The sequence below is a fragment of the Pyxicephalus adspersus genome, chromosome 4 (assembly GCF_032062135.1).
Source record: "Pyxicephalus adspersus chromosome 4, UCB_Pads_2.0, whole genome shotgun sequence".
NCBI lineage: Eukaryota > Metazoa > Chordata > Amphibia > Anura > Pyxicephalidae > Pyxicephalus > Pyxicephalus adspersus.
Genome location: NC_092861.1, coordinates 40,753,252 through 40,768,340, shown reverse-complemented (window position 1 = coordinate 40,768,340; position 15,089 = coordinate 40,753,252). Strand labels below are relative to the sequence as shown.

The 15,089-nt window shown below is 36.1% G+C and overlaps 1 protein-coding gene across 1 annotated transcript in view; it reads right to left on the bottom strand.

Annotated features, from left to right (window-relative positions):
• The window catches only part of NYAP2 (neuronal tyrosine-phosphorylated phosphoinositide-3-kinase adaptor 2), a 97,929-nt gene that overhangs the window by 37,270 nt on the left and 45,570 nt on the right, over window positions 1-15,089 (bottom strand). The gene's annotated exons all lie outside the window — the stretch shown is intronic.

Genomic DNA, 15,089 nt, shown 5'->3' with positions numbered 1-15,089 from the left:
GAGATGGAAAAAGAGGAAGGAGGAAGAAGAAGAAGAAGGAAGAGGAGGAGCAGGAAAAACATAAAAAGAAAAGGATGAAAAAAAAGAAGGCAAAAGAAGGTGAAGCAGAAAAAAGAAGAAGCTAGGAGCAAGAATAAAGGAAGAGAAAAAAGGAGGAGGAAAAAGAAAAAGGAGAGCTGGAGAGAAACCTATACAATTCATCCACATCATAATAATCTACTGCAGTCAAACTAATTTTCGTAGTCCCTATATATCGTTATAAGGAATGAAAAATTGAGGATATAGGTACAGAATTAGGAAACCAATGTCTAGTTAGCTGCTGGAACTACATGTGATGTAACACCCTGGACTTGATCCATCAAAATGAATTTGTGCTAAAGTGGTGGCAGAGCTAAAATGTCACCCATTTATATACACATTCTTTATTGGATAGGAGATTGTTTGATGCAAAAAAAATCACTAAAACCAGGTAGGAAAAAAAAAAAAAACACTGAACACCATCAGTGTTAAATTTTCAAAAACAAGTTACCAAGATCTTTGTTGGATCTCTGCCTTCAGTAAATTGCTGATAGATCATCACTCTACTTTGTTATATTAGCATAAATTACATATTTTATCAATGTAGTTATGCCTGGCTATCAAAACCTATATGTACAAATGTCTGAACCAAACCACACAAACTGAGATTGCACTGACTGTAGAGATTGAACATCTTAAAATGTCAGATGGTGTGCCACACCAATGCTTAGTTTTTGTTGTATATTTTGTTGCAAAAAGATTTAGACCAAACTGAATAGCTGTTTTACAATGTGTCCAGAATATCCTGATGAAAAGGTAAAAGAACAAATGACATAGGACATATATCCTATAATAAACTTCATCAGCCTGACTTTCAGTCATTAAAGTTCTTGTTCTTGTGCATAAAATAGAACAAAAGTGTAGCGGTCAGGACAACACAATGTACACAGTGCAGCAGTGGGGAGTGTCAAAAGAGCCCCTTACATTGTTGGTCTGTAGGGGGGGAAGAATGCCTGAGCCTAGTAGGTGGTCAGTGGGAGGTAAAAAAAAAACTTTTGTTTTATTGTTAAAGGCCTGTGGGGAGATAAATGCATGCCTCGCTGTCAGAGGGTGAAAAAATGCCCTTATGTCATGAAGGGAAAAATAAGTATTTGTTGGGTAGGAGTGAAGGGGAAGGGGGGGGGGTTGCAAACTTTTGCCAAAAAGGGGGGGCATTGGTGTCCAGAAGGGGCTTAGGGAGCAATAGTTCTCAGTGTATGGTGCAAATAATAGCACCTAGTGGGGAACAATAGTGCCAAACACACGAAAACAATAGAGTGCCTATGGGGGTGTTGGAATAATAGTGACCAGCAGACAGTGTTGGAGAATAACAATACTCAGCAGAGGGTGAAAGGGCACCAGTAATGCCAGGACCGAGGAGGGTGCAATATTTCCAACAAAGCTGGGAGGTATCATTAGTAAGGAGGAGGGGAGAACTTAATATTACCCAGTGTAGAGTGGGGAAGAACAGTGCCCATCAAGGGGTGGAAGAGAACAACAATGCCCATCACAGTGGTGGGCAAGAACAAAAATACCCAGTGCAAGAAACAAAAGTGTCCAATGCAGGGTGAGAGGAACAACAGAGTGTCCAGGGGGAGGTGTGGGGAGAATAATAGTGATCAGCAGACAGTATTGGAGAACAATGGTGCTCAGCAGGGGTAAGGGAGCAAAAGGGGAGAGCGAAAGACAGGAGAAAACAATAGATTCTGCACAGACTATTTTTGAGAACAGGAACTCCTCCATTTGGCAAAACTTTATTACTTATATGTAAAAGACCAAAAGAAAGGAAATACAAAAAGATTATTGTTAGGCTTTCTGTTCACTTTAAGAAATGCTTAGACAAGCCATAAACCCATGACTGGTTTAAAATATGCTTTATAAATATTGATGGGTGGCTTATTTTCATTTCTTGCTCTACTTTTCAATACCCTTTGTTAATGATATTAAATTGTCCACTGCCAGGTTCTCAATTATTTATCATGTTGCTGGCAAACATATAAAATTGTATCCAGCTTTACGTATGTCCTTGGTGCTTGTGATTGCAACTCATCCCCCCTTAATCTGCTTTGTTTACATGTCATCCAATCTGACACACAGAGATTTATAAGCACTTTTAGAAATAAAGGAGACCACACGCAGTTAGTGTAAAATAATTGTAGGTGTCGATCCAAGTTTATTACATTTGACAGGAAGGAAACTTGGATGTCTAATAGGCTGCATGTATTAAGTGCCATAAAATCAATTTAGAAGATTGTTAAAGAGAAAAGTTAATTATTGCATATGGTAATGCTATATGAATATGAATTCAGGGCTCTGGACTGTCAGAAAGCATTTGATGCTGCATTTTCAGAGCTACACAATTTTCATATCATATCTTTGACTCGTCTCGGGCTTAAATATATACAAATTCAAATTCATGCATGTTCATTAAAGCATTACATTTATGTTAAAAAAGAAATGCAACATATCTAATAATGAAATCAGTTGACAGCCCTTACAAGGTTGATAAAAAATAAATAGTGAAAATTTAAAACAATTCTGATGTCCATGTATTTCATTTAATTTAATCCCCTGAATTTAAAAACCTTCCAACTAATAGCTAGCTGGGGAACCTGGACACTTTCTGTTTTTGTGGATCAGTCTATGTTATAGGACTATCATTCCAATTAAATAAAACATGGTACCCTAAACAACCAGTGGTTGATTTTTTTAAATTGAAAGTAACATCATCAGAGATTTAAATTTGTATGTCCCTTCAGATGAAACATGATGGGCAGGGACCAGATGTTCCGACATTAGGCACTGTTGAAAGGGTTATATATTGTAACTTTATTTATTTAATTAAAAAAAATAGACTGTTATTTGCACGCTAATTTTCATTCATGACACTATTGTTCATATTTTCACAGATATCATAGTTTAAAGTATCCATTAAATACAAGCAACTTAGCAAGCAAGAACAATAAATTCCTGGCATGATCAATGTGTATTTTTCTTCACGTGCACTAAACTAAAGAAAGAAAACTAATGTCACCACCACATCAAGAAATGGTAGGTTGCAAAATTTTTTGTTTTTGGGTTCAGATTCCTAAAAAAACTGTGGAGGATGCCATTGCTGAAACCATCAGATGTTGCTAATTGCTTGTCTTCAATTTTAGTACTTTCTGTGTCATAGACCTAGAACAGTCCTGCCATGCAGGGATTACAGAAGGTTAATAAAAATATAGATACGTTCTGAACATTAGCAAAATTATATTTTATAATAAATATACTGACCACCTACAGTACTTGGACACCATGAATCCTAAGCGAAGTATATAATAAAAGTTCAGTCAACCTAAACATCAGATTTTAGTTGTAGGTTGTTGTGCTGAGAAAAACTTTGGCATAGACGTCTATTATCAATTCCAGTCCTCAAGGACCACAAAAAGGCCAAACTTTTTATTATAAAAAGTAATTTTCACACTCAATGTAAAAAAACACCTTTCTACATTTACTGCTGTGTGTGAGGGAAATACTGAAAATGTATGCAGATCTTTGAGTACTAGAGTTGGACAATCCTGCTAAGGCTGCGTACACATGTTATATTTTTGTCGTTAGAAAGGATCTTTCACGTTTCCAATGACAAGGGACTGAAAGATGCATGAATGAGCGATGTACATACAGCGCCCTTCTGTTTTATAGAAAGGGGAGGGGGAAAACGAGAGAGCGGCACACTGCTGCGCCCTCCTACCTTCACTTCCATTGCAGTCATTTGTCTTGTGCCGCTCATTGATCCACCATGTTGCATCCATGAACGACGTCAGACCACCTCTCTACACATGTCAGATTCTCATCTGAGCCCTGAGGCTCCTATAGGCCAAAAACCATCTGACATGTGTACATAGCCAAAAAAACACAATCAGAGAGATTTCCCTCTGAAAATTGTTCAAACCAGTTCCAATCCAACACAATGACCAATGTAAGTGTGCAGACCCCGAAGTTTAAATGCAATTATCCAAGCAATAGAAGCCTAACTTTTTTAAGCAGAAGAAATTATTGTCAATGACAAAACATTTTGAATGCTAAAAAAGAATGTGACTTAATTAATACTCAAGAATGTAAAACACTGTGTGTCTCAAGATGTGAACAAGTAAACAGAAATTTAATTCCCATCAATTGGTGTTTCCAAAGATCTGAAACAAAAGAGTTCACATCTACAATTTATTTGTGATGTTTGGTGCACCAGAAGCACTATGGTATGATTAATCTATAAGAATATGTAAATCTTTGCAGCTCTTTACAATGTGATAGAAACTTCAGTCATTTTATTGTTATGGAATTGTTAATATGCCCATGAATTGACATAAATATTCAGATGTGTTGTTTTGTCTCCTCTGTGATGTCATTGCCTGATTTTATATGCAAATAAATGTGTTCTGCCTGAAAACAATGAATTTGCATAGAAGGCCAAACAAGGTCATGAACGGGTAAGGTTAGTTCTGTCTCCCAAATGTCATTACATATTAGTCAGGCAGCCCTTTCTATAAGCCACTGATTTCCTTCTTTTCAAAGACATTTCTTAAAGCAACATTTGCCATTTCTAGTATTATTAATATATTTATTGTCAAACTGGATCAATCTCATATTTCTAAAGTTGTATATTTATCACTGAATTGTATTGATACAACCATAGACCTGGATGCTGCTACACCAATATATAAATATTATATAATATAATGATAGAAATACAACAAAAATAACATTAATGTTTTGTTTTGCTTTTTTTTAACATACGTTTGTTTGTCTTTAAAAAGAAATATTTTTTCTCCTAAAAAATACCAGTCTACTACCCCAAGTACATGGGCTGGCATCCCCACAAAGCTATGCCTCCATTAGTCCAACAGGCAGTCACTATAAAAGCAGGGCACTTTTCTTTTAAAGATGACTAGTCAATTACCTTTCTGGAGGATAAAGTATGTTAACAATAAGTCTTAACAAATATGAGAAGAGAAAACTGTGTAGCATAGCTTTTATGTTACAAATTGGTAATAACCCACAATTAAAGCATATGACTTGTATCCTTCAGGTGGACCTAGTGCCAAGTTAAAAATAATTTTAAAAAATGTCACATCCATGAGAACAACTCTAACAATTGGTATTGGTTATCCAGGCAGATGGGATCAAGGTAACAGAATAAGCAGATTTTTTACATAAAATTTTTTGAAATCTTTAATTTAATGAATATAGTTATGTGAAATGAATCTGAGCTACCCAGGAGGATTTATATTAGATTTAAAGTCATGACATGTAATATCTGTTGTAAGGTGGTCCTGCCTTGGTTTAATTTTGCCCTACCTTACAGGTTCCACTTTTTTGATAAATTATTAAAACTGTTTGTACATATCTGCTTGTCTGATCCTATCTGTCTTACATTTTCAAATGAGGTTTGTTAACCAAATAAACAGATCATTTGTTAGATATACTTTAATGTAAATGTAAATGAAACAATTTGCATTTGTTTTTGCATTTTAAGATTGACACATACTGTGAAATGTGCAATCAGTAAATGTTCATATTTTAACATAAATAATAGATAAAACAACATTTCCATAAACTAAAAAGAAATATGTTACTTAGATTGAAATAAAAAATCCAATCACAAAGATACAGTATTTTATGTTTCAAACCAGTGAAATTTAGGATGCTTCTGATGATAAAACCACTCCTTCATAGTAAACATCTGAAACATATTTAATTGAACTATTAAATAGAACTATTTTTAAGAACCTTTTTTAAAAAAGAACTTACCAGTTAAAAATATCTCCTATGAATGGCATGCAGCCACCCTACTACCTCTGTACTTAAATAGATCTGAACGGGGTAGAACAGGGGTCGGCAGATTCTGGCCTTTAGGCCATATACGGCCTAGCTGGTAGTTTGTTTCTCTATTTGTTAAATTTCAATGGTAACCTTTTTGCACAGGCTAACAATGATAATAACAATATTCTTCTATGAAAATCCAATCATTTAAGTCCATGCCTTGGAGTTGCAAGGAAAAGTACAGCTGAGGGGGGAGTGCTGGAAATGCCAGACCCGGCCAATGCAGGGCTAAAGCTTATGAGTGGCCCGCCGCTAAAACTCGGTCTTCATTGAAATAGCGCCGCTACTAAAATTCCTGGCATTATTTGCGTCTATGAAACAGTCCAATGCGGGGCCACGCAGAGGCAGAGAGGCCGCTGGTCTATAGACACGAGTGATGCCAGGAATTGTAGTAGCAGCGGACCAGCTGGAGTTCATATTCCTTTGGGGGCAAAAAAAAAAAAAGGCTGTTGGGGTCCAGATTTGGCCTCGGTCCAGAGTTTGACACCCCTGCCTTAAACCATTTGGAGGGAAGGTGGTAGGGAGGCCCTGTCCTTCAACACAGGACCCTCATCTGTTAACAAAAGGTATTAGGGCTGGTATGAACAGGACTTCTTCTCCAAGACTTCTCGAATAGAGAAGATACATTTTTATCAGTGAACCTGGGTGATCAAGCAAACCTGGAACGGATTTGTCCAGTACTGAAAACATTTGCTAACAAATAGCAAATGACTTTTAAGAAATACATTGCAGGTTTTCTAAATCACTCGGGTTAACTGATGGAAGTGTATAGAGAGCTTTATTAAAATAGGCCAAATGTATCACAAAAAGCTGTGCTGCAGCCACAAGCATCCCCACAGTGTAGTGTATTGCAGTAGGGATTTGCCTAATGCATGCAATATTTTATGAGTAAAAGTGTCCATATTTGGGAAGAAGTACCAAAAAACTTGGAACAAACACTTATCATAAGTAAAATCATTGTAATAAACTAAATGTTGAAGTCAATGAACTATTGTGACCTAAAATGTTCCCCCAATATTTTAAACTTTCAACAGAAAAAGACACATTTTTATTTTACATGGGGCACATTCCTACAGGTACTTTCAGTTCTACTATGTATGCCCACCAGCAACCTTCATGTTCAACTTACGAACAATGGGTCATTCCCATTTGCATAGCTTACAATTATTTATAAATTGCTCTTGACCTAATTTGTGAATGAAGCACAATGCAAATCCTCATAAATATACCCCGAACATACATACTTGATGAAGCATTTTAAATCCATTTTAAATAATAGACTGTGTCCAAAAATCAATACTCTGCTTTTCTAATGGGGCATCCAATGGTATAAATAACAACCATAAAGTAAATCTTGTTTAATTGCTTGATTAAGAATAAACAATAGGTATGTGCAAAGTAAAACATGTTAAAGCTAAATACAATTTATATTTCAGTAGCCCTTATAAATCATACATTCAGGAATCGTGCTTTCCATCTGCAATCCTACTGAAGATGCCAGCTTGCAAAGTCCTTGAATGTATGTTTTTGTTTCAGTTCACAAAGTAAAACTAAGCACAGCTATTTTAGGAAATTACATATTAACAATGTCAGTTTATGTAGACATCAGGACAAGAGCATCTCTAATTTTTAGCTTCTGGCTATAGCTCTGAACCTTGTGAAAGATATCCACTAAATCATATAAATCAGGGGCCTTTAAGGAAATTGTACCAATGAAAAGAACACAGGGATTAATGTAGCACAGGTCAAAGAAAAGTCACTGGCTATGTACGTGTAAGCATTTGTGCTTTTACTGTGAATAACTCAAAATTACCACATTTTTCAAAATGCCATAGCTACAATATTCATTAAGATCTACTATATGACAATACCAACAGTAGCACTACTACAAGGGGTTACAAAAAAGAAAAAACTCCTAATTTCTGTGCACTGCAATTATCAAGGTCATATTTATTCAAAACAACTGGAATGTATAATGATTTCATGTGTTATGATCCTATCTAATTAATATGTTTTTTCCTCCATACACCAAACACATTCATGAATTCAAGAAAAACATTACTCACCAAATATTTAGAATTTCCTATTGAGATACTATGCAGAACAAACCAAACATATGGCCATTTGTAACAAGGGATTCCAGGAAAACCCTGTCTCTCAGCAAGACAACTTCACAAGATTATTCTGATAGGATCAAGAATAATCTTCTGCATGTTTAGGTATACAGGTTGACAATCGCAAATTCTGCCATCGATAATCAGGATCCTTCAGTTTTCCGGCATGAATTTCAGATCGCATTTTCAATACAGGGACTGCAGTACACTGTTTAGCCACTAATGTTTTCATGGCGCTGTTCTGCAGAAACAGGTGTCTTGCTTGCTAAACTAAATACACGCTGAGACGTCCCTGCTGCCTGCTTCCTGGAACTGTGCCAGATGTCCGGTGGTGCTGCGAGAGGAAGGCTGGTCTGTGTGTAGGTAAGTATAAAAAAAAAATCCGACACTCACCAGGTCCTGCTATTGCTGGATTTTTTATTGTGAACCTGTATTTAAAATTTGTATTAAAAATGTAAATCAATAGAGAGTGTTACAAACCTATTTACATATATCTAAGGGTACAAGCAGTGCCCAGTCATTTGCATCATTTTAGCCTAAATCTCTTTAATGGGATCTAATTCTAGTTAACGCTACATTGACATCATATGAACTCACCCCTTGCATTGAGTTTTCTGCTCTTAAAGGTAATAGACAAGATCCAAATCTAATCCAAAATACTTCATCCATACAATACAAAATACAAAACGATTTATTACTTAAGCATACATCATTAATATAATTTACACAGGGAATATAGTTTTTAGAGAAACTTGGCCCTATATTAGGTGAGCCATCATCACTACTTAGTATTTCAAAGAGGGGGCCAATACACCGCCTGCCACTCACTTTCACTACTAGCCAGGCTCCTATGGACATAGTATGGACAGAAAAGGGGGCACATGTTCCATGTTCTACCTTTTCATGGCTAGTCAGGTTTAATACCTGGAGAAAGACCCAGTCTTACACATTTAAAAAAAACAAAATCAAAATCAATCACTGCAGAGTTGAACCTGTTTTGTCTGAAAAAGGGGGAAACCTTTTTTTTTGTTTGTTCAATAGCTCTTGATGGGCCTGATTTATAAAAGCTCTCCAAGACTGGAGAGGAAACACTTTCATCAGTGAAGCTGGGTGATCCAGCATACATGGAATGGATCTGGTCCAGGATTCAAAACATTTGCTTGGAAATAGCAAATTACTTTGAAGAAATCCATTCCATGTTTGCTGGATCACCCAGCTTCACTGGTGAAGGTGTATTTTCTCCAGCCTTGGGGAGCTTTAATAAATCAGGACCAATGTGTCAGCATTATAACAAGTTGTGATAATGATAGTGATTAGACAGGTAAAATAGCTGTTTTAGTGTTTCTATTTCTCACCACCTAACCGAAAAAACAGAGACATTAGATCACTGATGAAAAGAAGTGGTATTTCTGTAGTGATGCTTACTCAGGATGATTGTATAATTATGACTGTATCTCCAATTAAAGCCTCAAATAACACCTTTCCTCTGGTTGCAATAAGCTGGTGAAGAATTACAAAACAGGTTTATGTGGTAGTTAAATTTCATTTCAAGGCACATTGTTCTATAACAAATAAAGAAACAAAAAAAAAGCACTGCAACGTTTAACTTTTATGATCAACAATAAAGAATTTATCTACCACAAGAATAGTACTATTTTTTATGACATGGACATTATTATTATTATTTTTTATTGTTATTAAAAAAGTAGCCTAATTTAAATCAACTAGTTTAATAGAGTGCAATTTTTTAGGCCATAAGAAAGTGATCAACATCATACCCACTGCACAGATGTGGCTACTGTTCTCATTTAAACTACAGCAGGGCTGTCAAAATGTCTTGTCCTTTTTTTTGGCCCCCAAACGAATTTTAAATATGAATAGCAGCTGGCCCGCTGCTGCATTGAAATGGCGCTGCTACTACAATTCCTGGCATTACTCGCGTCTATAGACCAGCGGCCTCTCTGCCTATGCGTGGCCCCGCATTTGACTGTTTTAATAGACGCAGGGAATTGTAGTAGCAGTGCTATTTCAGTGATGAGGGAGTTCCAGCCACTCATAACATTAAGCCCCACACTGAACTGTTTTCTTAAAGCAGGAAGTTGTAGTAGCAATGCAATTTCAGTTTCAACTTTGGTGACTTTGTCTAAGTTTTTAATTTTGGCCTACTGTGTATTTGAGTTTGACACCCCTGACCTAGAGCATTATTTTTGCTACCCCATAGATTAGATCATGCCGATCGGCAGTTCAGTGTGCAATCTACCTTGCAACTAGTAAATAAAGTGAGCTTTTAGATATCTTAAAGCAGGCTATAGTCACAATTCCCCCCTGTTTCTATAGGCTTGTCACATCATAAAGAAGACCTGAATGGGTTAAACGTACTGTACTTTCCTTTCCTTAGTTTCCTTTTCTCACTGAAATAAACAGGCCAGGAGTATGGTGGACCTAGATCCTCTCTATGAGGAGAATGTTTCTTTAATGTAGGGTGAGATAAAGATAAACTTCTATTTGCAGTGCATACAAATCAGGAAGACTTCCAGTGATGGATGAAATGACAGTAAAAAAAAGTGTTATTTCTCCCTCATACATCTTTCCCTTTAAACAAGATAGAGATTTGGAAAGAGTGAAAGCAGTTGTGTGTTTTTTATTGTTGTTTCTCTTCATTTTAATCTGGGTCCCGCTGGTATAGGAGACGGCACCCGACGCTGGAGAGGGAGGACGATGCTGGAACATGGACCCGACGCTGGATGAGCACAGCGGGACCAGGTAAGTGGGGAGTGAGAAAAGTACGGGGTTATCGATAATTGCAACTTTTTTTAATACGAAAAAGTACGGGCTTAACGGTTGGGAGGTTAATCTTTATGGTAAATCTATTTATTGACAGAGGGAGAAACAATACACACATAGGCATGCATAGTTATATTGTGCAATTCAATTTTTCTTACAAAAAAACTGCATGAAAACGATTAGCAGAAGTACAACACTATGGCCATTTATTGCTGAAATAGTAAACACTTCCAACAAACATAGAGAAAGTATATCTATGGGGAACAGTCGAACCTAAGGGGGTAGGGTAGATGGGTAAATAAACCTTATTCTAAAATCAGTGATCGATAGGGGCCACTACAGGCCCAAACAAAGATTATCAACTGTCAAGTCTAGCTGTTTATGACTAGTATTGCTGTTTATATTAGTATGTTTAATGATTCATAAAAAAAAATGTTTTTAAGTATCTCTTTCTGAGGGACAGTCCTGTATTTTGAAAAATGGCTTTGGGCCTTACTAAGACTTTACTCAGTGAAGATGGGTGATCCAACAAAGCTAGAATGAATTTCTCCTAAGTTTCTTAGCAAATGTTTTGAATCCTGGACCAGATCCATTTCAGGTTTGCTACACCAATGAAAGTGTATCCTCTCGAGCCTTGGAGAGGTTTAATAAATCAGGCAGTTTGTAAAGATTCCATGATTTTGGAATGCATTTGCCTTAGTATCATTTCAATAAACTTATATAAGACCACAACATTTATTTACGTTCACAGTTTATTTTTGTCTTAAAGATTTTCTATTGATAATCGGACAGTGGGCTGCTGCATGAAATCTTCTCCAGCACATCCCAAAATTCTCAATGGGGTTAAGGTCAATCTATGTGGTGGCCAACCCATGTGTGAAAACAAAGTCTCATCTCACCACCTGGAGCCACTCTTTCACAATGCAAGCCTGATGAATCCTGGCATTGTCATGTTAGAATATGCCAGTGCCACCAGGGAAGATGGATAAACGCACTCATTGTATTCAGGTATTCAGCCCCAAATCCTAGCACTGCCAATACAGGCATAGGGACTTTTTATTTGAACAGTTTAAAAGTAAGTCACTGAACAAAGTCAGGACATAGAGAAGATGATGTTGCTGGGGGAAACAAAGACAGTTCAGACACTCCATGCTTGAGGCTCAGTAGCAGATAATCAGACAGACATGATGTAATCTAGCAGAGAACTGTATCCATGCTGCATTTCCTAATGTGCCATACCAAATAGTGAACTGCTTTTAGAAGGAAATGATTAAATCCATCTCACATATATCAAGTACTCAGGGTAAATTTGGCAGAGCTCCAAATTCATCTTTAGTAAAATTAGCCTCTTCTGGCTGCTTGAAAATAAGTGGTTAGTGTTGCCGTCATCTTGTCAGCGCCTAACATAAAATTCATAGGTGTTCTCAGAATCAGCACCACAAGGACATTTGTCCAGATACGCTGAAGCACACTTACAGTCAAATTTGTCACTTGCTGACACAATGCAGATATGAGCTGTACATATCATCTGAGATGATTGTATATTTTTGTACACCTAATTAATAAGGCAAAGAGCCGTAACCCAAAGAAGCCAATCAGAATTCACTTTCAAGTGACAATAATACATGATTATCCATGCTCAATATGGAGTAATGTGTCTATGGATTGTTTTCACTACAGTATGATATGGCTCCATTGATGCCTGCTATGTTTGCTATCTGAATCTCAACACAGCCTTTTCTTTCTTGACCCTTACAGCTTGAAGCTAAAATCTGAGTAATCTAAAAGATTTCTAAAATCTGTTCTTTCTAAACTACCTATGGTTATAGAGTTTACTTGTGTACAGCTTATAGCTAACCACTCATTCTTTAGGCATGCAATGGTTAGTATGATTAGTATAAAGGTTAGTATACTATGCTTAGCAGATTCCTTTACTTATCTTGTAGGGTTTTGTGTGTGTGTGTATATATATATATATATATATATATATATATATATAAACACACCACACATACAGTACATACACAGAGAGATATATACAGAAGAGACAAAATGTTTATTTATATGCAACATTAAGGAAAGTAAACTAGGAATTGAATGAGTTCTATTTTGTGTGACTATAGGCAGAGAACACTGGAAGACAAAGAATATAATTGCAGATTGTGTTTAGATTGATCAATGTCTCTCACTTGCGTGTTCATATGGTTTGGATCCAATTTGTCATTAGAGGTCTTTGTTTGGGTTTTGGAATTGTAAAGACCAAGATCTAGAAATATTGCATACATTGAATATTATGTTCATATTGGAAAAAAAAGAGGCAGCATTAGAATATTAGGTAACATTTGATATATTTATACATAAATGTACCAAGAAAGGCACTGCCAAGCCCCATGGTAATAAATCTACCATACATGTTATCCGTTGTAATCTGGTATCCGATTTTGGTACCTACTGGGTTGGTGTACAGCTTTTTCTTTTACATTAAAGCGGACCTGAAGTTAAGTTGCATACGCACATTGGACTTTTGTCGTTGGAAAGGATCTTTCACAAAGACTGAAAAATGCATGAAGATGCAGATCATAATGATGATGTACAGCACCGTTCTGCTTTATGGAGAGGAAAGGGGGAGAACGAGCGTGCGCTCTCTCCCCTTCATTTGCATTACAATTGTTTGTGGATGTTTGTATGTTTTTCTTTAGCATTCTATCTCTAGTTAAAGGGGTCACTTTAACACTAGGATATTTACTGTGTGTTTCTAAGAAAAAAAATATTTTAGTATAAGGAGAAAAGGGGTGCGTTGGATGTGTCCTGTTGACCTTTCGCAAATTGGCAGCTATTGTGCTTATTGATCAAGGTTAGTTTGTTTCTCTTTCTTTTATGAGGTCATATATTGATTGTGTTTTATTATAACTCATATATTGTTTGTTTCCCCAAGCTGTACAAAGCATAAAGTGTATATAAAAAATTAACAAGGGGAATTTTCATGTAGGAAAAGTCAAACACGTTTGTCAGAAATCTTTTAATTTACTAATTACCTGTTGGTAATTATCCTCCCATTTGAAGATGACTGTATAGTTCTGGGGCCAAGGCCCATTTGGTAGAGACAGCTGAATGGCTCTAATGATATTTTTAGCCACCACTGTTAATGAAGGGGAGTTACTTCCAATGGCCACCAATTTAGGAGGCTTTTTTCCCCAAGAACTGGAAATAATGTAAGTGTTTCTTTGGGGTGAATAGGTTAAGAAAGACTGCTTTATGGGTTATAGCTCTTAAAAAAAAAAAAAAAAACAGTTGCAAGCCGTTTATGGATCCCAAGAGTTCCTCCAGGCGTTGAGCACTAAGTGACCACTGAAGTAAACGAGATTTGTAAATTAGGGCTCTTCACACTGACCACAACTACTGTATAAGTAAGTTTCTTCCTAGTAACCATCAGGTTAGCAAATAGTTGTAAATAAAGTAATTGTAAAAAGTTCTTCCCTATGACTAGAACATTGATTCAGAGGTTCCTCCACGTTAAAAATGAATTTAAAAAGGCTGCTGAAACAGGCATCTGCACTCCATATCCTCAATGTTTTTTTTCCAGGCCAAGGTTAAGCTGGAAATTTTTATTAAAATATTTGTAATTATTTTTATTATTTATTTATAATATTTTCTTTAAATACAAATCTTGTCTTTGAGTAAAGACATTTAATTGCTTTAATGATAGTCTATCTTCTCCAGTCTTGGACAGCTTTATTAAATCAGGACCAATTGTGTTATAATATTTCTATATGCAAATGTATTATTAAATACAAAATTAACCATGGTGTTCTATGAAGAACTGAAATTTTATATATTTCTTCAGATTAACCTAGCAAGTCTGAGTTAGCAATGACTGGTTTGTTTGCTATGAGACATCTAAAGCGTGGCAGAGCAACTAGTGTTTCACCTCTCTTGTCTAGGATATGCCGAAAGATGGCAGACCTGAGTGGGGGTGAATACTTTAACCCTGGTTTATGTCCCTTTCAAACTAAAATCTGACACAAACATAGGTACATAGACATTTAAGCCTATAAAAAAGACACTTGTTACTTGCAATCAACCAAAAGACAAAAATTTAATCATTACAAAACTTGTACCTATGATAATCCAGAGGAAGGCAAAAAAAACCTTATAAAATATGACCCGTTTGCGTTTATCAGGAATAATATATAACTAAAAAAGACAATCTTTAACAATGTTTCATATAATTTTTCTTATCAGTTATATTTTATGCATTTATAAACACATATA